Here is a 26,464-nt window from a genome sequence, read left to right on the forward strand (position 1 = left end):
AATATATTTAAAAACAATTTCGTGATATAAAAAATAAGATTCAAAAACTAAACTTAATTCATGATGTTTGTTTATTTATAAGCAATAGAAAATATATTGGATTTCAACTTCACTCATTTTACAAAATACAGCATGTGACAATATCTTGACAGTCAGTATCAAAACGTTTACTTGAATATGATATTTTGCTTTTTAAAGAAAAATATAGCTATTTCTGAATTTCACTTCTGTACTAAATTTCATTAATATCTAAAGTGAAATTACATAAATTTACGAATATATTTGAAAAATTTTATGCGATTTACACATTACATAAAATAAAAATTACTACACAAAAGTCGTAATGAATGATAAATTTTAATCATGATACTAACATGCAACAAAAATATTGCCCAGACATTCTCTCAAAATATGAAATAACTCCCATTACAAACCCTTACCATCTACTGCCAATCAGTACTCAAACTCCACTTGAAAAATAAATGTCTATCAAAAATACTTTCACGCATTTACGAACAGTACCAAGACGATCGTTATAGTGGAAGATTTCAAGACAAAATGTTTGGTCTGCGATGCAGAAGAATGGTTGTTTATAAAACACAGAGAGAGAGAAACATTTCGCCGTGAAAATGGTATTAAAAAGTGTCTTAAAATACACAGAGGAAAATGCAGATAAATTCCGGCATAGATTTTATTTTAATGGCGAGGGAAAAAATATTAAGGTCTCTGTAAATGTCCAGCGTAATAAATACACGTTTCACTGCGATAATATAGTTGAAATGCAAATGCAAATGGATGATATGCAAAACACTTTTATATACCACTGGACAATTACCTACGCGTGATGATAAAGAAATGAGCAGAATAACTACATAAAAAAAGCCTTGCGAATGACACAAAATGATTATAGAGATAATTATAATCCAGCATAAAAAAAGGACCTTGCATTGAGAAAACTGGTTCTTTTAAAAAAAAAAAACGAATACAATAATAACAATTACAACACACCTGCTACAGACCATGTTAGTGCACCTGTCTTACAGCCTGTTGCATTAACAAGCGCACTTGTGGGAAAGACCACAAGCCTACTCATCATTAACCAGTCGAGCTTAGTCTGAGATAGGCAACATCTGCAATACGATGAAAAAACCAGTCGAGGTTCTTCTCTGCCAGGCAATAACTTCATCATCATAATGATATATGATAATAATGGGTGGGATGGGCTAAATGTCGACAAATCATTTCACCAAAATCCGCTCATCCGCTCTCGAGATATTTATCAGACTCCGAGCAAGTAGACTATTTTTTAACCCTCAAGCAAAGGTTCAGAATGAAAATGAGGTAAGGAAAAAAAAAAAAAAAATGGGGCCGCTGTATGCAATCTAGGATTGTCTGTTACCTAAAAATAATATAAGTTTGCAAAGTGTACCTGTTGCACTTTCTACTGCCATTGCATTACAACTTTTATAGAAAAATGTAAATATGAAAAAGAACTTGCATGCAAAAATATTAGCCGAGACATTTGTAGATATCCCGGCGGTTGATTTGATTTCCTTCACTTAATTTTGTTTGTTTTCTTAAGGAGATACGAAGAATATGGTCAGTTGCCTTGAAGGCAATATATATATATATATATATATATATATATATATATATATATATATATATATATATATATATATATATATATGTGTGTGTGTGTGTGTGTGTGTGTGTATGTATATATATATATATATATATATATATATATATATATATATATATATATATATATATATATATATATATATTATTTATATGTATAACAACACATGTATATATATATATATGTATATATATCGACAGCTACATATACATCTAGAGAGGGAATAATGAAGTATGAAGTACGAAAGTGAAATGACCATTAGGAAGTATCACACACTTGCAAGATGAAAAAATGTTCGCAGGCACTGAAAGATATCAGTTTCTAGGCGGCATGAACAAATAATCAAAACAAATACGACCTATTAATCTGCAAACTGTTCCCCATTTAGGTAAATTACTCTCCACGTGCGCAATTGAAATGCCGTCCTTATTTGTAATCTACGTTCATCGAAAGTCAATTAACTGTTTGCCCTACTCCTAACCGAAGTGATAAATGGAATGATTTATAGAACAATGAAGTCATTATTTCGTTGATGAGAGCAATTCGTTTTTATTGGTGTACCAATTTGTCAGGATTTTTTGTTGCCCGGCGAAATTAATTTTTACTTGCGTTGCTTGGTGTGCAGGAAGACACATGGTGCATGGTCGTCATAAATCTATAATGTTTCAAGTATATTTTTTGAATACATTTGCTAATGAAGAGCTGAACGAGCTGAAATTTCATTTATTCTGTTCGTTTCTCATTTGTAACCTGCATCAAAACTCAGTCACTTTTTGACAGCCAACATCGATAACAAGGAAATGTTAATTCTAATCTAATTAGGTCAACACTTGTGAAAAAACTTGCCTACATAAACATTCCTTAGTCTTTCTCTCTCTCTCTCTCTCTCTCTCTCTCTCTCTCTCTCTCTCTCTCTCTCTCTCTCTCTCTATATATATATATATATATATATATATATATATATATATATATATATATATATATATATATATATATATATATATATATATATTACATATGTGTATATTTGTATATACAGAGAGAGAGAGAGAGAGAGAGAGAGAGAGAGAAGAGAATTTCTTTACATCATGTATGGTTCTTGTGCCAAGGTGGTGACACCGAATGCCTAGGTCAAATGTGCCCATTGGTTCACATCTGCCTCACTGCCTGACCCTTCCAATACAAATTTCATTATTACCTCTTACATGTAAAAGCATTTAATAATATCCGGCATTCACTCACCGCACTCTGGGCGTGCATATTGAATTGAAACTTGCTAACCACAATGTTCCCCACACGTAGGACAAGGTTTTTAAATATATTTTTGTAGCCACTACTTCTCGATAGCTTTCCAAAAACTGAATAGCCATTGCACTACCTCATACCCGTCATAAGATCGATATTCATCAATTTGTCATTATATGAACGACCTCTTCATTTTTTCAATCTTGCTGACAGTGACTGACGCCTGGGCATGCGTGTTGTAGCTAGCAGTGGCGAACACAATGATAATAACTGCCTTAGGGTCATTAGATTTGTCTCGTTATGAGCATAGTGCTTCCACTAATTGAAAAGAGATATTTACTGCAGATGAGACCGTGGGAATAAATAAAAGCTACGTCTGTTTATTTGAAACGAGTGAGCTGCCTTCATATCCTGCAGTTTTGTCCTAGTGTTTTTGCACAACCATTTTGTTTTCCTATTTCAGGATAACGGAATTTGTACTTCTTCCGTGGCTCTTAGAGGCTGCGCTAGTTTTCATTTTCGGTTTAATTTATATTCATGACTTACGTCGTTTACCGAGAATACGCAGCCAATCTTCCTCCAGACTTAAATGGAATTCTTGGTTTTCTTGACGTTCAAGATATTTCCAGCTCTTTTTAATCCAGCCCAGAGGAAAAAGACAAATTGTTTCAGAGGAATATAGCAGTGGGGCATGCTTTCATTTATATGGCAAACGCAACATCCGGTGAGTTTTGCTTATAAAATTTGGTAACAAGAGGAAAACTTAACCCATTTGTTGAAAATGAGGTGCATATGCAATTTAGTTTCAATGTGTGCTAACAAAAATTCATACAGAAATAACCACAGATCTAAATAGGTTATTAAGTATTTCTCTCTCTCTCTATCTCTCTCTCTCTCTCTCTCTCTCTCTCTACACCATAGCCTTAAGAAATGGACAGAGTTTTCCCCTGTTATAAGATGTAATAAAAAAAATCATCCGATTTTGCTCCCCTGAAAACAGTCCGTCGCCGTTTTCTTGGCTGGATTAAAAAGGGGTGAAAATATCCTGAACGTCAAGAAAACCGGGAAATCCATTTTGAGTCTGGAGGAAGATTACTACCTGCGCGTTCTCGGTAAATGACGGGAGTCATGAATATAAATTAAACGGAAAGTGAGAACCAGCGCAGCGTCTAAGAGCCATGAAAGAGGCATAAATCGGTTTTCCTGTAATAGGGAAAGAAAGGGTTATGCTGAGATATGCGGACACTTGTGATAAATTACGTTTATGGCAAAAGGACAAAATAAGTCAGCAGAGACACACACACACACACACACACACACACACATATATACACACACACATATATATATATATATATATATATATATATATATATATATATATATATATATATGTGTGTGTGTGTGTGTGTGTGTGTGTGTGTGTGTGTGTGTGTGTGTCTGCGTCTGTCTTATTCTGTCCTTTTGCCATAAACTTTATTTATTACAAGGCAAATAAAATGTTGAATAACGAACTTTCGCTCCTTAAAATTAACAAGCAACCTTGGAAGAGAGGTCAAGGTAACATGGCTTAGTGCTTCACTGGTCAATCCCCAAGTGGGAGTTTATTGTTACCATAAACATACACACTTCACATACACACATGCACACACACTGACACTATATATATATATATATATATATATATATATATATATATATATATATATATATATATATATCTTATATATAGTTATTTCTAAGTTCTTCATTGGAGGGGTGGGTAGAGCTCTCGGCTAGCACGCTGTTGGCCCAGCGTTCGACTCTCCGACCGGCCAATGAAGAATTAGAGGAATTTATTTCCGGTGATAGAAATTCATTTCTCGTCATAATGTGGTTCGGATTCCACAATAAGCTGTAGGTCTCGTTGCTAGGTAACCAGTTGGTTCTTAGCCACGTAAAATAAATCTAATCCTTCGGGCCAGCCCTAGGAGAGCTGTTAATCAGCTCAGTGGTCTGGTTAAACTAAGATATACTTAACTTACACTTATTTCTGTTGTCTTACCTTTTCAAAAGACAAGTATTTATTATAACATGTGACGTCTAAAAAGTCTTAGTAAGTCATGCACTGCAATGATCATATTCAAGGCCAGCTGTTTATTGCAAATTTGGCGTAGAATGGTAGTGTGTTAGTATAATGTAAATATAAAGTTATTACTAGTATTTAATTTACTATCTTTTATTTATGCATTTTATTTACTAATTTATTCTTTTATTGTTACATTTATTGTGTAAATTTAGCTTTATTGACATTCTGATATTTTTATACGCTTACTCAAATGTGTTCCGTTTGTAATCACAAATTCATAATAAATGTTGTTTTCTTCGCTCTCATGTTATTTTGTACCAATATGGGATTTTCTCTTTTGTAGAAGAGTCCGTTAACTACCAGATGGTCGTTATGCAACCATTAGCCCCTCGCTCTAAACCATTATCTGAACGCTAATGGGCGTGTTTGAACATTAATTATAATGGAATGATTTTTAACAGGCATATTCTCTTTAGGCAGTGGTAATAGTTGCTGCATGATAAACTGCATGCGGAATGAACTGACATTCATTATGTCATATAGCTAGGCAAGCTGGTATAGAGTGAATAATAATAATAATAATAATAATAATAATAATAATAATAATAATAATAAATGTGTAATCACGGTAACTGTACGAACAAATTCATAAGAATATTTTGTGACATTGTAAAGCTGCAAATGCTATTAATATTATCATACAGAAAATGTGTGTGTGTTAGTCAGTCATTCGTTTTGACAAGATAGTTTTATCTTGGTAATTAGGTTACCAAAGTACATGTGGGTGCAATAAAACAAGCGCGTTCTGTTGGGGGTAATTAAGCGAAACGAGTACTGCGGTCAACCTTTTATTTTATCTCTCTCTCTCTCTCTCTCTCTCTCTCTCTCTCTCTCTCTATATATATATATATATATATATATATATATATATATATATATATATATATATATATATATATATATATACATATATATATATATATACATATCTTTCTATATATATTCTACAGGTATATATAATATATATGTACTGTATATATAATATATATATATATATATATATATATATATATATATATATATATATATATATATATATATTCTATATGTTATAAATTACCATTAAATTAATAGTTTTTTTTACACATTCTCTCTATGTTATTGATTTGTCATGCTAACACGATGATCAGTTTCTGCTTTGTTGTTATTTTCTTTGTTTATGTTATTAAATCTGGTAAAATAAATTACGCACTCATTATATCCTCTCTCTCTCTCTCTCTCTCTCTCTCTCTCTCTCTCTCTCTCTCTCTCTCTCTCTCTCTCTCACACACACACACACACACACACACACACACACACATAGAAACTTCCAGGAGCCTTGATGAATTATTTGGTAACTAAAGGAAAAACTGTTTTGGAAAACTTTCTCGTTTCGCGGAAGTTAAAAACACTAATCGTCGAAAAACAACAATACAAAGAATTTTGACTTTCGGTCTAAAGTGTTATTGATAAACAAAGTATTTCTGCAAATTATGAATGCTAGACATCACAGCTTGACCAGTTTCTTAAGACTGTTCATATCTAAAAGAGACAAGTTCGCTCTTGGTTTATTTTTCAAAATATTCGAAACTGAATTATTATTTTCCAGCATTTGTGTTTCCAGATATCAAAACCCCTCTTCCCCAGAAAAATAAAATGATTTGTAATTGTCGTGGCTATTCACCGTAATACAGTCTCTTCATAACCAACGCCACATTTAACAGCTGAACGTAACAACTACAACACCAACAGTAAGGTTCATAAGCTACCTGAGTTTTCCAGTTCTGTGCCTCACACTCTCCCGGATGAAATGGCTCGGAATAATCTTAGTGCTTAAGTTTACGTCCCTTCGGGAATTCACGCTGGGGCCTGCCAAACAATATTTGGTCTTATTGCGCAGTTCCACGAATCCTTTACTTGTTTGTGTGTGTGTGTGTAAGTGTGTGAGCGTGTGTGTGTGTGTGTGCAAGTTTGTGAGCATGAGAGTGTGTGTGTGTAAGTGTGTGAGCATGAGTGTGTGTGTATGTGTGTGTGCAAGTGTGTGAGCATGAGTGTGTGTGTGAGCAAGTGTGTGAGGATAAGTGTGTGTGTGTGCAAGTGTGTGAGCATGAATGTGTGTGTGCGTGTAAGTGTGTGAGCATGTGTGTGTGCAAGTGTGTCAGGATAAGTGTGTGTGTATATGTGTGTGCAAGTTTGTGAGCATGAGTGTGTGTGTTTGTAAGTGTGTGTGTGCAAGTGTGTGAAGATAAGTGCGAGTGTGTGAGCATGAGTGTGTGTGTGTGTGCAGGTGAGTGAGTATGAGCGTATGTGTGTAAGTGTGTGAGCATGTGTGTGAGGATAAGTGTGTGTGTGAGGATAAGTGTGTGTGTGTGTGTGCGAGTGTGTGAGGATAAGTGTGTGTGTGTGTGTGTTTGTGTGAGAAGTGACGTAGAGTGTAGCCTACGCAAAAGAGAGAGAAACAAAAGAATAAGTAGGCTGAAAAACGGAGGAAAAAAGTTGAAATGATGAATACGATCACACGAATGAAGAAGTACACACAACCCAGAGCTTACATTAGAGCTAACGTGCCGTGAGGGCATACAATAAATAAAGGGGCTTATAACTCGCCAGTTTCTCTTAAGGGAATAACAACATTCACTGCTGACGAATGTAGAGGAATGATTTCAAAGGAGGTTTACACTCTCTCGGTTATCTAGGTTACCCTGACAACTCCTCCAGAATTCTCAAAGGCTGGATATCAGTTTCATTTCCATGCGTCTTCTTATTTGCTGGTTTAAATAAAGATAAATCGGTGTAGTTTCTGGATTGGCTCCTTGAAGTTAACACCGTTACCGTTTTGATTTCTCAAAGAGCTCGATTCAATTTGCCGTCGTTTCTCGGACTTTCATGTTTCAGTTGTCAGGAATAACAAGACTTGCGCATACAAATATCTAGCTATATGGATTCATATATATCCATATATCCATTTCTCAAAGAAGTTGATTCAATTTCCCGTCCTTTCTCAGACTTCCATGTTTCAATTGTCAGGAATAACAAGAGTCGTGTATACAAATATCAATCTATCAATCTGTCTATACAGTATATATATATATATATATATATATATATATATATATATATATATATATATATATATATATATATATATATATATATATCACTGTATATATACTGTGTGTATATCTCCATCTATCTATCTATCTATCTAACTATCTATCTATGTATATTCATATATATCCACATATCCACCTTTTACACTCTTTATACAATATTCCAGAAACCATTTCTTCACAAAAAATGCGTTTATTATTTTCAACCTTGTTTTATCTCTCTCTCTCTCTCTCTCTCTCTCTCTCTCTCTCTCTCTCTCTAAAGAGAAACTATATTACTATCAAAACAATTAGGTAATTGTTTTCAAATAATTTTCTTTTCCTGTCATATATATATATATATATATATTATATATATATATATATATATATATATATATATATATAATATATATATATAATATATAATACAAATGTCCAAATGTCGCAATATCAAATTTACGCTACCTCAGGGAATATCCCGATAGGGAATGATCACCGAAGGGGAATTTATAAGTGATAAATGGATTAATTTGATATTAAATTTGTAAATGATTGTATATAAATCAAAGTGTGATAAACATTTTCATATATATATATATATATATATATATATATATATATATATATATATATATATATATACATATATATATATATATATATATATGAATGGTTAGACAAAATACCATAGAGTATAATGAGTGGGTAGTTTGGTATTATACCAGATTTAATTAAATAAACAAAGTTAAAATAATAACAAAGCAGAAAATGACAAACCAACAACACAGAGAGAAGACATAAAAAAAGTATAATTATTTAGTGGTAATTATGTATTACAAAGCCGACACTGGACATTCTTTGGGTCACATCTTATGAAATTATTTTTATTTACTTCTCTATTTATCATTTATTTCCCTCTCGTTAATTTCTTTGATTTTTGATATGTATATTGCACGTGACGTAACCCATGTTTGATGACGTCTTTGGAGTAAGTAGGTTATACCAAGATTATTTGTTTTGCCTTGTCATGGAATCAGACCGTTCCTGTCATTGATGTGTTTTTAATATTTGATGGATACAATTCTCTGAAAGAGGGAGAATAAAATGTAAGGAGAACACAGAAATATTTTTCCGTACTTTGTCTTATTTGATTCATCTATTATTTTTTGTTTTTTGCTTTTCAGTCCTTCTGTGTGAAGGTGATGATAGAAGCCGATTGTCACCAGGCAGCTCTGCATTTTGCGTTAAGGTAAGTGAAGATTAAGACAAGTGAGTCTGAGTATTTTTTCTAAATGTTGTTTTTCCCTGGATACCCTCCTCAGGGACTTAGGTTTGTTGCAATCGTTGGCGGGCTGTTACAGAATACACAAACACACACACATCTATATATATATATATATATATATATATATATATATATATATATATATATATATATATATATATATATATACAGTATATGTGTGTGTATGTATATATATACAGTATATATATATATATATATATATATATATATATATATATATATATATATATATATATATTTATATGCGTATTGTGTAATTATAAAATGTATGTTACTAAATGTTTATGCAGTGTTTTAATATATTACCAAAAGCATTCAGTAGTTACCCACTGACGACTCCTAGTTAGGACCTTCATGCTGATTCTAAGCCATCTAGAAATAAATAAAAATTAATGTCTTAAGATGAGAAAGCTGCATGGAAAAAAGACTGTTATTTACCTTAGTATTTTTCATCTCTCCCAAACTGAATTTTTTTTAGATAAACAAATAATGAACAGCCCATCTGAAAGCAAATGTACAACGCGTGCAGTACGTATTTTCCATAAGAAACAAGAAAAAATTTCTAAAGCTTAAACTTGAGCGACAATTGCAGACACAAGCAAGTCGCATTATATGTAGGCACACGAAAACATGCATTTGCAGTGTTCTTGTTTTTGTATGCAAGTGAGGCGTCCCTTACGAATTTCACAGAATAGCTGTTCTCCAAGAATTAATGCAAGAAGTTTGGCCAAACTTTCTACATTACTCCCAAAGTTTACAGCACCAGTTTATGGAGTTTGTTGTAGATGACTATTAATGGTCGCGGTAGAGAATCATTTATTTAGCGCGGAGGAGCTTACGTTTGAAAAATTGTCTGTTTTCAACTTTTTGTTTCATTTTTGATTATCAGTGGCATGCTTTGCTCCCAACAACTTGCCCTCTGTGCCAGACATTGTCAGTAGTAGAAACCTCTTTTGATTCTAAAGAAAAATGCAAATTTTGAAAACAAAAATATAGATTTATTTATATTTATATATATTATATATATATATATATATATATATATATATATATATATATATATATATATATATTGTGCATGTGTTGTATACTTACATAGACACACTCTTACACACACACATATACAGTATATATATATATATATATATATATATATATATATATATATATATATATTTATATATGTATGTGTGTGTGTGTGTGTGTGTCTATGTAAGTATACACGCACACAGTATATATACATATATTTGTGTGTGTGTGCGTGTGTGTATGTGTGTATGTGTGTGTTGTCCTTTCGTTATTGGCTAGCATTACAGTAATGAAATCAGAACCTGAACAACAAAACTGAACCGTATCATGAACGATAACTGGCGATCCCTGCAATGTGAGAGCATAATTAACACAAACTCATCAAAAACTTGTCAGCATCTGATCTGAATATTCATTCGTTGATTAGTCGACGACGAAAGTTCAGCAGACCTTCGAGAGGATTACACGCTTTGAATATGCATTTTAACAATTTGTTTTGCCGCGAGTTTTTCGCGTAAAGTGAAAACACCCTGTAATTGAGTTTCCGCAAGTGTTGTGGTGTCGGCAGGTGAGAAAACCGAAGTCTCGGGGTATTTTTGTGTTCAGCATCGACCTGCCTATGACTGGAAACACTTGTCATAATTAGAAGCATGGAGTAATTAAAACTGAATTTGTATTTTTGTTTTATAAAGATTGATGAGATTTTATGACACTTGCGAATGTGAGACCAAAAGCCCTTTGTCGTGCATAATGAACAGGAAGCTCGTTTCAGTTCCTAATTAAAAAGGTATTAACTGTTTATATAGGAAAAGTATCATGTTTATAGATATGATGTAGCCTTTGAAGTGGTGAACTACCCTCTCGAAGTTGAGTGGCAGCGGAAAATAAAATTCGTTTGTTTAACAAAATCTTAAGGTTCATAATTAATACGATAATTTAGACGGAATAGAACATAATGTATGAGGTCATTCAGCGCTGAAACAGAAATTGACAGCAGAAAGGTTACAAAGGTGTAACAGGAGGAAAACCTCGCAGTTGCACTACGAATCAATGGTTAGGAGGAGGTGGAAGGTAAGATGGATGAAAGAGAATATGAACTGAGGTACAGTAAAACGAATGACAGGTTGCAGCTAGGGGCCGAAGGGACGCTGCAAAGAGCCTTAAGTAATGCCTACAGTGCACTGCATGAGGTGCACCAACAGCACTACTCTCCTACGGGGGAGATGCAAAGATACTCCAATTTTAGAATACGTTCTAAGTAGAGTATCGTTTATATTAAAAATGTTTACCATTTTTTTCCTACGGCATGAATATTTCCAGTGGTCTATTTGTAAATGTAATGGCTGTGTAAAGATTCCCTTAGCAAACGTCTGAATAATTTTCTCTTTAGTTTTACTCACAAAATTTGTAAACTGGGGATTGCATAGATTATTTCTTTCTTTGGAGGAATTTTTGTGGTATGACAGCGATTGCGTGAATGGTATTCAGAGGCGCATCAGTAGCTACAATTACCTTTAAATTAAGTTATTTTATTTGATTTTAATTAGAAACAAGTAAATACTGCGCCGCAATTTCTTCGGTGTAATTGAATTTTCTGTACATCGTATAATCAAGACAACCGAAAATAGATCTATCTTTCGGCCCATGAAACTTTAACCACGGCCCGGTGGTGGCCTGTCCTACATCGTTGCCAGATGCACGATTATGGCTAATTTTAACCTTAAATAAAAAAAAAAACTACCGAGACCAGAGGGCTGCATTTGGAATGTTTGATGATTGGAGGGTGGATGATCAACATACCAATCTGCAGCCCTCTAGCCTCAGTAGTTTTTAAGATCTGAGGGCGGATGGACAGACAAAGCCGCCACAATAGTTTCCTTGTAAAGAAAACTAAGTTTCCGTTCATTGTATGAAGAGGAATTAATTAGGATATGCATCATTTTAGAATTTTGAGAAGACTATACATAAGTGAGAATGTCCGCCTTCATTTTACTTATTTAATTGTATTTGCATTATAGTTATACGATGCAGTCAATCAACGAAGCTTCATCTCCTTCGAAGGAATAATCGAGTTCATTGCCAGTATGTTTTAATACAGTTTCATGAACAAGTAAAATGTGAGTTAGTGTAAGTTTTTCAAAGTAAAGTCATTTTTCAAAGCTGTGACATGCCTTACAAAATATGAAAAAAGTGACTCTTTGGGATATATATTCTTTAAAGGCTAATCATTAGTTATATCTTAGCGTTTAATTTATTAGTTAAATAGAGTCCTAAGAAATACGGCTGTCTGATAAGCATAATAATCTTCATATACTCATCACAGGACTTACCCCACTTCTGTTAATGAGTATTTGACAAGTATTTCATCGTTGGTTGACTCTCCATTCCTATTCCAATCGTAATGACTATAATACTCATTAGAAATATCTAGAAGTAACTCGATTAAGATCAGATTTTATAGCATAGACCTGCCGAATGGATGAGCAAGTTTTGTAAAATCACGTTCTCCAGCCAGTGAATTTTATGCGCTTTTGCTCTCTATACATTCTTAATAGCCACAACAGCCTCGTAACGTTTCGATTTCATCTCATTTCTTTCTTATTGACTTCAGCCACTTATACATACATATATGCATACACACATTTATATATATATACATATGTTATATATATACAAGTGTGTGTGTTTATGTATGTATATATAAAAATATATAAATATATCTGTATCAACATATATATATATATATATATATATATATATATATATATATATATATATATATATATATATATATATATATTTATATAATATTATATATACATACATAAACACACACACTTGTATATATATAACATATGTATATATATAAAAATGTGTGTATGCATATATGTATGTATAAGTAACTGAATCAATAAGAAAGAAATGAGATGAAATCGAAACGTTACGAGGCTGTTGTGGCTATTAAGAATGTATAGAGAGCAAAAGCGCATAAAATTCACTGGCTGAGAACGTGATTTTAAAAACTTGCTCATCCATTCGGCAGGTCTATGCTACTCTAAAATCTGATCTTAATCGAGTTACTTCTAGATATTTCTAATGAGTATTATAGTCATTACGATGTATGTATGTATGTACGTATATATGTATATATGTGTGTGCGTGTGTGTGCGTGCAGATATGTATGCATCAACAATGAATAAAGTATTTATTTCCTATCCCCTACCTCTAACCTCCAAAAAAAACCAAAATTTAAGTAATAACTGATTTCTCTATGTGAACTCATCGTGTAAATTTCTCGTGTACGCTCATGCATCCTCATGATTATCCTTTAAAGAATGTATATCCAAAAGAGTAACTTTTTTTTTTTTTTTGTAACGCTGGGCACAGCTTTGAAAAATCACCGATAAATACTGGAAAAATCCGTTGCTGCAACTTTGATGTTACACTTCATGCTTTTCCTAGTAAACTAATTTCAAAAGTAATAAGGTCTGTTAGAGGATAACAGGGAAATATTAGCATAACCTACCTTTATTGCCACCTTTATTCACTGTTTCAAATGTATTTAAAAGGACACGTAGCTTTTAAACCTTGACCATAGATTTTATAGTAGTTTTTGATATGGGTTTTACACTCATCTCCGTCAGAATTCCTTAGTTAGCTATATAACTGCACATCCCCTTTTGTCGAAAATTGTTTGATGTTGTGTTTTGAAAAATCTAGTTTTAGGATGAATTTTCAGTCTGGGACGACAATTTTTTATTTAGCCACACTTAGAAATCATTTGAAAAGCGAACAGAACAGCATAAAAAAATTTATAAGCCATGCACATGAAAACATTGCAGTTTTAGTTTTCTGTAAAGGAAAACTATTGTGCCGGCTTTGTCTGTCCGTCCGCACTTTATTCTGTCCGCCCTCAGATCTTAAAAACTACTGAGGCTAGAGGGCTGCAAATTGGTATGTTGATCATCCACCCTCCAATCATCAAACATACCAAATTGCAGCCTTCTAGCCTCAGTAGTTTTTGTTTTATTTAAGGTTAAAGTTAGTCATAATCGTGCTTCTGGCAACGATATAGGATAGGCCACCACCGGGCCGTGGTTAAAGTTTCATGGGCCGCGGCTCGTACAGCATTATACCGAAACCACCGAAAGATAGATCTATTTTCGGTGGCCTTGATTATACGCTGTAGCGGCTGTACAGAAAACTCGATTGCGCCGAAGAAACTTCGGCTCCTTTTTTACTCGTTTGTTCACGTCAATGAAAGCAGTCATGCGCTAAAAGATGGTTTATTCAAACAATATGTTTGAAAGAAAGATAACTATATTCATTTGATAAAAGAGTTTCCGCAAGAATATGAATATCGCCCTGTGAATGCGTAAACTTGATTCACATAATATAATAGGCTAATTAGATAAAAGACAGGCTTCCTAAGAATATGAATATCACCCTGTGAATGTATAAACTTGATTCATTTATTTCAAAAGAAACGTTGTAAAATGTACAGGTCCTAAGAAACGCACCGTATCTGCTCTTAATAGCAAAGATGTGTGACCACCTGCATGCGTCAAACAAGAATGTTAGTGGAGCACTGACCTAGGTCACAAATGAGATTACGGATCTTCCTCCTCCTCCTCCTCCTCCTCCTGTCGGGAGGGAATACTTTTTCAGCATTCTGTATGTTCGTTTGTTCTGTCGCTGTAGCATATACAGTGTCAATTTCTACCACTATATATATATATATATATATATATATATATATATATATATATATATATATATATATATATATATATATCAGTGTTATTGATGTTTAAAATAATAGAGAAGTTGTTGTTTCATTTCCCACTCTAGTACTTAGCGTCTAAGCATCTCGTGTTTCCATGATTTGGAACATACACACATACACTCACACACACATATATATGTATGTATATAATAATATATATATATATATACAGTATATATATATAGTTTATATATATATATATATATTTATAAAAATATATATATATATATTTATATATATATATATTTAAAATAAAATATTATATACAGTATATACATATACAATATATATATATATGTATATATATATACACACACATATATATATACATACATACAGTATATATTATAATATATACAGTATATATAATATATATTTATATATGATTTCATATGCAAGTAATGAACGGTAAGGCGCATTTCGCAAGAGCTTCTTTGTTTATAACTAATTTCACAACGTAATATAGTTTCATTTGCGATTCATGAACTCAGAGAAGGAAAGCTTGAATATCCATTACGTAATGCTGTCTTCCCCTCCCGATTATCTACTTAAAATTAATCGCTCCGGGAGAACTTAATTTGAATGCCCGGTCAACGCTGGAGTCGCGACGGGTTAAATTATATCTTTTACGTTAATAAATTATTTCTTAATTATCATTTTACGGACGGTAATACTAATATCAATTCACATGAAATGGACCTGACGTTTTTCGCTTAAACGATTGAGGGGAAATTCATGAATTTTGGAGAGCAGATTTTTTTTTTAATTACAATTTGAATACTAAGGTAATGATAAATTTGCATAAATGTAAAGTTTGAGATGTATGTTAGGTTGAACGTGATACAGTTGTAATCATACATAACTTCCCCGATATATGCATAAACACCGCAATGTTTGGTATAAATTATGAAACCTAACGTACCCTAACCTTAACCGAGACAAACGTAACTTTGATATTTATACAAAACTAACTATAAATTTCCAAAGTTCATGACGTTTACCAAAGCTGGTGGTTTTTCAGCATAGTTAGAGGTTATTATATATAATTCATCTATCAAATTACCCTAGGAAATTTCTTCCTAAAGAGTTCAGTAAAACAGAAATCTGAAAAGCCAAAAGAGGGGTTTTTCGTCGAGACAGTGTGATGTTGTGACAAACTTTTATTGAGCTCAGTAAAGATTATTTGGGAAAGTTGCTGGAAAAAAAAATCTTGTTACAAGTTGATCGAAAAGTGAAACAAGATACAATATATTCATATTTAACAAAAATACCTTGAAGTGGAGAAAGGACATGACAGAATTGGTAGAGATCCCATTAACGGGTCGAAATGTACAGTGTGGACTGCAGGCCAGTCTAAAAGTTCTGTAAAGTTTCTGCAGCAAAACTGAAGCTAGTTTAGGAGTTTGTTTAAAAGTCTGTAGATCGTGTGTGTGTGTGTGTGTGAGTGTGTGTGTGTATGATTGATTTCTTCAGACTGATCATTTAAATCTGAATATTGAATTTAGACCAAAGTCCCAGTGCTAGGACCTATGAGGTCATTCAGCGAGAAAAGGGAAGTTGACAGTAAGAAGGTTTGAAAAGTGCAACAGGAGATGGAAGAAAGAGAATATGAATGGAGGAGGTACAGTAAAAGGAATGAAAGGGATTGCAGCTAGGGGCCAAAGGGACGCTGCAAAGAACCTTAAAGTAATGACTACAGTGCACCGCGTGAAGTGCACTGATGGCACAACCCGGCCCCCCCCCTCCCCTACGGGACTGACTGATTATATCAATTACAAGCCATTTGATATTCTTTTAGGAGTTTAAGAAAGTCCGTGCTCATAAAGATGAGGCTAATCATTTCATTCATATTTTACATTTCGAAATCTGATTTTCTTTCGCGTCATCATGATTGAAACTGGAATTTCATTGTTATTGATGAGGTTTTAAAAACTAGGTTTGATAATTGGTTTTTTGAGACCACTAACTAAAAAAATGCCCTTTTAAATCTTCATTACGCAAGAAATATTGAAATGGCATTTTGCTGGTAACTGAAAAATTAATTTCGAAAAGTTTCCTCATTTTCTTCAGTACAAATTTTAGGTAAAACTATATTTTCAGTGATATTAGGTCCATTTTGCAACATATAATTATAGGATTTTCAGCTATGCCACAAGTCCTACTTATCGTATGAATAAGTTTCACACTTCTTAAAACTTTGTCTTTATTCCCATGAGAACATTATGCTTTTAAATATATTTCTGAGGAATTCTCTTCTAAAATTTCATACTGTCTGTCTGTCTGTCGCCGAATATTCACATGTAGATCATTAAATTAAAAGAATAAATAGATAGAAATACTTGCATGTCTGTCTGTTGTCGAATATTCACATGTAGATAATTAAATGTCAGGGATAAATAGGTAGAAACATTATTCAAACATAATGCCCATGAAAAAAATATAAAGAAAAACTTCAAAAAACTGGAAACACCCCATTTATCTATTTTGTACTACCTGGTAAATAACAAAACTTTTCCTTCTTATTTCCTCTTTAAAAAAACCTAATGAATATTCCTTTTTAGAAACCAACTATTCCCAATGATCAAGAATCCTTTGAGAACAATTTCTACAAAGCTTACTTCACTTTTATTCACTGCAGGCACTCCAATATTGCCAACTTTTGTATCACATACCTTTAAAGTTAAATCACCCAGTACAGCCAACACTCCTTGTTCCTCAAAGCTAGACAATACAATCAGATTGTCAATGAAACCTTCCACTTTTATTCACATGCACTCTTCCATTCCTGGATCACATGCATCCACTGTCACAAGGTTTACTCTTGTCACACAGTTTTACCTCAACAGTCCTTTGACAAACTTTTTATGCTCTGAATAACCTGTATTTTCACTTTAGCCTTGGCAAAGCTCTTTGCAACTGAGGTTCCTCTCTTCGATCTCATCATGTGTCCTGTATTCCCCCTCTGTAACATATCCATGCACAGTCAAAATCCTAGGACTTAATAACTTGTAAATTCAATACAGAGTAATGGCGTGTAGAATTTGATATCAGACAGTGCTGTGAAGAAGTGGCTGTAGTATTCCTTAGCACCTGGGGAGTTTTGGGGAGTAAATACCTTTGACCTCAAAGAAAAGGGCCTATCCCCTATTAAGGGTATACCTATAGGCCTACTCTAGTTGTTAGGTGATCCACTGACTACCACCACAGCAGGAGTTAAAAATGGATTGATTGACTTAAGATGTATGCGCACACAAAGACACACATATACATATACATATACATACATACATATATATACATATATATATATATATATATATATATATATATATATATATATATATATATATATATATATATATAATATATAACTGAAATTATAACTGCAATCATGGTATTGAATAATTGGAACTGTTATTTAACTACCCGAATTCAGAACATACTTGTAATTGTGGTTAAAGACCTATTTCAAAAAGTTATTGTCATTTAATTTAAACTGACAGCAAAGTATAATTGACTCCACCACTGGTTTCACACAGAGGAGAACGTATTCATACACAAATGCAAAATATAATCTTAAATATGTAATTATAAATCATTTATTGACTTGAATATACAAAACAACACGCATATAAATTCATATACTTTACCATGAGAATCATTTAACTTGCACATACGTCGGCCCCTTTTATTATCCCATGCGGTATGAAAACGCCTTGATAAAAGAAAGTCGAATGACCGAAAAAATCTTTTATATAAGGGTTTGTAAAAAAAAAAAAAAAGAAGTGGGGAAAAAAAGAAACGGAGAAAATGAGTTGGATAAAACGAGAGCGAAGACACGGAAAAGCTTTCTGGGGGAAAGAACATCTGAAATACGTTGCCAAGATGGACTCCCCTTTCTGCAGCATCGGTCGCCCTTATAAGCTGAAACGAGGTGAATAGCCTCCGATGAAGAGACTCTATTGCCTTGCACGCGAGACCCTCAGTTGGGGAAATGAGGATTTGGGGAAATGAGGACTCTCGTCAGATTTGATATACTGTAGACTTCCTTCCGCGGCATATCGAGGTGCACTTACATTTCCAGGAGTTACTGACTAGCATTTCCTTAGAATATAGAATTTAGGCCAAAGGCCAAGCGCTGGGACCTATAAGGTCATTCAGTCCTGAAACGGAAATTGAGAGTAAAAAGGTTTGAAAGGTGTAACAGGAAGAAAACCTCAAAGCAGTTGCGCTGTGAAACAATTGTTAGGGAGGGTGGAAAGATAGATGGAAGAAAGAGAATGTGAACGGAGGTGCAGTAAAAGGAATGAAAGAGGTTGCAGCTAGGGGCAGAAGGGACGCTGCAGAGGCCCTTAAGTAATGCCTAAAGTGAACCACTTGAGGCGCACTGACGGCACTGCCCCCCTACGGGGAACATTTCCCTGACTGCTTCAGACTTTCATTTCATTAAAAATTCAGTTCATGTTTGTATAATGGCTTGTGATAATGATGACGGTGCATAATATAAGACCGGATTATAAAGCTTACGGAGGACAATTTATGCAAGAGGTTGGTAATCGTCGCTTTTCCGTTAGATATGCCATGGTTGTACCTCTTCATTAATGCTGACTTATTTTCCTCTTTAGCCTTTGTGGGAAAATTTATCCCACAATTTATTTTCCTGTTCATATTAAACACTTCTTTCACCTTTGTGTCTGACTGCTGATAATAGCAAACGAGTTAAAATACCTCGAAGTTTCTTCGGCGCAGTCGAGTTTTCTGCACATTGTATACTCAAGGCCACCGAAAATAGATTTACCTTTCGGTGGTCTCGGTATAATGCTGTATGAGCCGCGGCCCTTGAATCTTTAACCACGGCCCGGTGGTGGCCTGTCTTATATCGTTGCCAGATGCACGATTATGACTGACTTTAAACTTAAATAAAATAAAAACTTCTGAGGCTAGAGGGCTGCAATTTGGTATGTTTGATGATTGGAGGGTGGATGATCAACATACCAGTTTTCAGCCCTCTAGCCTCAGTAGTTTTAAGATCCGAGGGCGGACAGGAAAAGTGCGGACAGAAAAAAGTGCGGACAGAATAAAGTGCGGACGGACAGACAAAGCCGGCACAATAGTTTTCTTTTGCAGTAAACTCAAAACTAAAACGTTATCTATCTCATCAACTGATGATACAAAACCAGGTCATGTCATCTAAATACAAGTGTTTTCCTCCGCACAGTTTCGCTGAAACTTTCCCTGAAACCTTTGTTGAGCTTTCGCTGAAACCTTTCCTGAAACTTTCGCTTAAACTTTCCCGGAAATTTTCGCTGAAACCTTCCACGAAACTTTTGTTGAGGCGTTCCCTGAAACTTTCACTGAAACTTTCCCTTTAACTTCCCCTGAAATTTTCCCTGAAACTTTCCCTTTAACTTCCCCTGAAACTTCCCCCTGAAACTTTCCCTGCCTTATAAACAAGAACCGGCAGCGGTGCGTTTTGCATTCATAGAAAGTTGCAGAAGCTAAAACAGTAAACTCCTCTCATTCTGATTATTCGCTAGTTGTGAATGATCTTCAAGATTTTTCATAAAATTAAAACTGTTTTGTCCAAAAGAACAACGAATTTCGATCCTAAAAGAATATAGATGAATAAGAATTCATTCGTAAACAAAGACTTCGTTAATTAAACATCCCATTTATTTTTACCCTGTGAGACCTTGTGATAAGAACGTGTTTGTTTTATCGAGAAACTGGAACTCAGTGTTTATTTTCTTTATTCTTCTCGAAGTAAAAGACAAAAATCAGGATGTCTGCTCTTCGTATTGCTTTGCCGAGACGTTACTTTCAACGTTGTCTACTACTAAACTATTCCAGTTTGGAATCTGATTGGAACAGGAATGGCTTTTGGATTTTTTCCATTTTGTAGGGAACGCGCTGCATATGGACGCTGTAATCCACGTAGGGGTTGAAGGGTAGTGACATCAGTGCACCTCACATGGTACACTGCAGGCATTACTTAAGGTCCTTTGCAGCGTCCCTTCGACCCCTAGCTGCGACCCCTTTCATTCCTTTTACTCTACCTCTGTTCACATTCTCTTTCTTTTGTCTTACTTTCCAGCCTCTCCTAACAATTTTTCATAATGCATCTGGGAGGTTTTTCTCCTGTTACGCCTTTCAACCCTCCTTCACTCTCTATTTCTCTTAGCACTGAATGACCTTATATGTCCCAGCGCTTGGCCATTGGCCTCAATTTGATTGATAGATAGATGGGCGTTGTAGTGGAATATGATTCGGAATATTATGAAGGAAAGAAAAAAAACTGTATTATACATATGGGTTATAAACTGAGATCTGCCTATTCTATTTGCTTGCTATTTTACAAGTCAACATTTTCTCTCTCTCTCTCTCTCTCTCTCTTATTCAAATTATGTGCGGTCTTGCAGTAATCGTCTTACGGACATTAATTTCAGAGGACAATGATCCCCAAACTATTTTATGTATTATGAAAATAAAACTAGAGCCCACAGCCATAATGATAATGCTAGACTCATATACTTGTTCGTTTCACCTACATCGACTTTAAATAAATGAGATCTTAAGATTTTATTGTTCTTCCGCCTACTAGCCCACCAGGCGCAAACGGGTGCCGGAGTTGCTGAGGCAAATACAAAAACCGTGGGGCTAGCAGCTTCACACCAAGACTTGATTTGAAACCGGAACAGTCATTGTATCCCTTTGGAGCCATGCGGTGGTATATATATATATATATATATATATATATATATATATATATATATATATATATATATATATATATTATCATACTCTCTTGAATTATTTCATTGATTTTAACGTAAATTTTCACGTAAATTTTCACTTTCTTTAAAAGTCCTATAAAGATGTTGGGCTTTCTTTGCTCCCCCACATTTGCTCTTGAGGTGTTATATCATATTTGGTATTGTAGTATTTCACCCGTTTGTTTTTATCCTTTCATATTCAACGAGGCGGAGTGCTGTTTGTTCTACAGTCTTTTGCTGGTTCGCTAGTTTCCCTATTGTTCTCCCGTCTTCCCGACCTGACGTGGGCAAACGAAAAGATTTGGTTTCGGCTCCACTGAGAGGAGATCTCGCCATGCTATATTTTTGTACACTCGCTGACCTCTGGAATATTATCAAGGGTCTCTGTTTTCTTCGGGTCGTGTCCTGAGAATATCGTAAGCACGCTCCTACGGACAGTATCCTGTGCTGAGTTGCAGTGTTGAGGTCTGCCTTGCGCCCTCTTGCCTTGAGCTGTTCTGTGGGTCAACCTGTTTGCCCAATTGTCTCCTGGAGTCGTCATAGTTCGATAGATATACCTATATAATTCTTCGCTATTGTTATAATAATATCGATATCGCCATACTGGATTGTTGGGTCATCGCCAGGACCATCGTCATCTCGTCACCCCGTGTGTTTTTTTTTTCCCGAGTGTTTTGATGTGAAACCCTGCCTTATTTAAAAGCTAAATATATAATGTTTATATTTTCTTCAGTGAAACAGTGATGGTTTCCCTTGTTATTGTTTATATATACTATATTAGGTTTAAGGATATTTTTTCCTCTCTTATGCCTCTTTCTATCGTGTGATATGAAATTCCGATTTTAAACAAGTGTTGTTTTCTACCTCCTCCTAGTTCTTTCTCTTATTCTACTGGATATGATAGTTAGCTAGGAGAATGGTGGTGAGTAGTGATTGAGGTTTGTTTGCAAGTGAGTTTTCTGTCCCTAGATCAGTTTTTGGGGACGTTCCTTTGTAATGTTTAAGTTTACTGATTGTTAATAAATTAATTGTTAAGGTTTTTGTTCTTGGTTTGCTTTCCCTCTCTAAGTGTCGCTTCTTGCTTGAGATCTGTGTTATTTTTTTAACAATCTTTGTCTATTTTGGCAACTGATTCTGAGAAGTGAATCTGCATAATATAATGAAGATTTGCTGTGGCTCTTGCATTAATAAAGGTTCAAAATTTGTTATGTTTTATAAAATATATCAAAATTTGTTATGAACTATTAATGAACAAGAAGAAAAGCAAATCTTCATTTATAACTATATATTCCGGAAAAAAATAAACAGATCTCATTAGGGAGAGGGAAAGCAAACCAAAGAACAAAAACCTATTAATTTATTAACAATCATATAAACATTATATATATATATTATATATATATATATATATATATATATATACATAAAATCGGAATTTCAACTATCACACGATAGAAAAATAATTTTTCTAGTATATAATAAACAATAACAAGGAAAACCATCACCGTTTCACTGTACTATCAATTCTACTCCGATGGTCCTAACCCAACAATCCAGTAGGAATTATCTGTTAACTCAGAGGGCCTATAGCCAATAAAAAGGTCCCACAGCACAGCTCAAAAGAGGGCCTTGTGTTTCATTAGCGCTAATTGGAGGTCTGTTTATAATTACTCCATCTCAGATATGCATTTCAGAAGCAATAAAACAACTGATCTTTATGAAAGGATTGGTGAAATACTACAAACCAAATATGATAACACCTCAAGAGGGGGAGCTAAAGAAAGCCATCAGCTTTATAGGAAAGTGATATACGAAAATTTATTAAAATCAATGAAATAATATGTATATATATATATATATATATATATATATATATATATATATATATATATATACTGTATATATATACATAATATATGTATGTATAATGTGTATATATATATACACATATTTATTATATATAAAAATACACATATATATATATATATATATATATATATATATATATATATATATATATATATATATATATATATATATATATATAATTTTTGTATCAATTCTACTCCGGTTAACGACTGTTATATAGCCAATAAAAAAAGTCGTAAAACCTTGTGTTTCATTAGCGCTAATTGGACTGTTTATAATTACTCATCTCAGATATGCAATTCTTAATAAAACAACTGATTTTAGGTTGTGTATGGATATATATATATATAATATAATATTATATATATATATATATATATATATATATATAAAATATACAGTTATATATATATTATATATATATCATATAATATATATATGTATATATACATACATATATACATACATACACACACTTCTATATATATATATATATATATATATATATATATATATATAATCTTACTAAAACAGTTTTGGATAATGGTAATATTATCGAAGTAATATTATTATTCGCATTTGTACCTTTGACACTTCTATGAAATATCCTACTTGTAGGGATTAGCCTATGCTATGAACACGGAAGGAGGCATTTCCTTCTATGCATTGATATTTCTATTATTCTCATTATTATTTACAATGAGCATGCATTAATCAAATGGCATGAATACTCATAGTAAACCTTCTTCATAGAAGGGAATTTCAAACCGGGACAAGAATAAGAAAATAAAGTAAAATTCAGTAGCGGTATGCATGATACCCCGTAGTGGGGTAGTGCCGTCAATGATTCTCATGCGGTGCACTGTAGGCATTACTTAAAGTTCTTTGCAGCGTGCCTTCGGCCCCTAGCTGTAACCCCTTTCGTTCCTTTTACTGCTCCTCCTTTCATATTCTCTTTCTTCCATCTTACTTTCCACCAGGTTTTCCTCCTGTTACACCTTTCAAACCTTTCACTGTCAATTTCCGTTTCAGCGCTGAATGACCTCATAGGGTCCAGCGCTTGGCACTTGGCCTAAATTCTATAACCAATTCAATTCGATATGTAAGATAACCGTAGACGATAACAGTAGGTAAAAGGTAACACGGATAATTAGAAATGAATCGGTGAACAGCTTAAAAATATAAACTGATTAATCAGTTAGTAAATATTACACTAATAAGCAAATGGACTCGATTGTACCCTTGAGCGAGGTAACTAGCGCAAATACTGTGTCTGACCATGGTACAGAGGCTACGGCACAATCCAAGCTCAGAAATAATGGTTATATGTGCATCAACCAGCATAATGCAGCTAAATATAACACATGAGATAACTCAGAAATCAAATAAGTAGAATTCTCCTGTATACAGACCTTATGATGTTAGGATCGTCTGAAAGTAACTTATAAATTATATGATGAAAAGTTATTTTATTCATTTCTATACCCTTTCTCCCTCTCAGTATCTTTCTCTTGTACTTTCTATTTCAAATTTACTAATTCGGAGAGGAGGGAAATAACCCAAGGAAGGTGTACTGTAGGCAATTATGGACATAATGTAGATTGGATTTTCTGTCATCAGTCATTCTGAGTAGATGAAATGATGATTGATGTTTCAGTCAACATGTACTGTCTACAATTTAACAGGTGTTGCTCATTAGCGTTTCCAAGAAATCTTTTTCTTTGTACGTACAATAAGAATAAAATTTTGCGGAATCTCCGTCAATATCAAAGTCGTATTCGTTCACACAACTCATAAAATGCTCTCTCTCTCTCTCTCTCTCTCTCTCTCTCTCTCTCTCTCTCTCTCTCTCTCGTGGCTTATTGTAGAGTGTTTGCAGTGTCCCATCGGCTCCTAGCTACACCTGCTTCCCAGCCTTTTACCGTGCCTCCGTTCCCTTCTTTCTTCATTCAGGCTGTCCATCCTCTAATTATACTCCTTTGTTATTCATCTTTATTTTTATTCGTTTCCTTTATTTTTTAATCTATTTTCCTTGCTTTCCAACCACTCCAACTCCCTCTTTCCACTGTCTGTAGCGCTCCCATGGCTGGAAGTGACGCAGTATTTAGTTTAACAGCCGAAGTTTTATAAAATATATCAAATCAGATCTCTCTCTCTCCCTTGTATATAATAGACCTTTATCTCTGTATCCACATCAAATGACATATGGTTCGGACTGCCTCTAAGTCGGTGACTTGTATGTAAACTGTTTGCTGACATGTGTTAATGACCTGTTCTTCTGCAGTGTGGACGCACACTGACTCGTACAGACAGTCTGCTGAACTTTCGTGACCATGCTTTATTATGATCTAGCAGATTACAAATATGGCAGGCGTCCGCCTGTTCAGGTGTGTGATAACGTCAAACACGCGAGAAATAATCATGAAATGTATCTGTGAATCATGACAGGTGTCGGTGCACTGAAGCTATTTACGTACATAACAAGTAATGTTACGTCAAACATTACGACTAGAGGCTGAGAAAATATTATAATTACTTCCTTTTAACTCTGATGATGGGTCAGTGTAGCGTCATAATTTCATATTCAAATGCATTGAAGTTTTGTGTTAATT

General features: G+C 33.9%; 1 protein-coding gene across 1 annotated transcript in view; it reads left to right on the forward strand.

Moving 5' to 3' along the window:
* LOC136843828 (sodium-dependent noradrenaline transporter-like) overlaps nt 1-26,464 on the forward strand; it is a 294,066-nt gene that overhangs the window by 22,647 nt on the left and 244,955 nt on the right. Inside the window, exon 2 of the mRNA XM_067112623.1 lies at nt 9,274-9,338. The gene's annotated coding sequence lies outside the window, so the exon portion shown is untranslated. The remainder of the gene's footprint in view (nt 1-9,273; nt 9,339-26,464) is intronic.

Source organism: Macrobrachium rosenbergii, chromosome 12 (genome assembly GCF_040412425.1).
Source record: "Macrobrachium rosenbergii isolate ZJJX-2024 chromosome 12, ASM4041242v1, whole genome shotgun sequence".
Taxonomy (NCBI): domain Eukaryota; kingdom Metazoa; phylum Arthropoda; class Malacostraca; order Decapoda; family Palaemonidae; genus Macrobrachium; species Macrobrachium rosenbergii.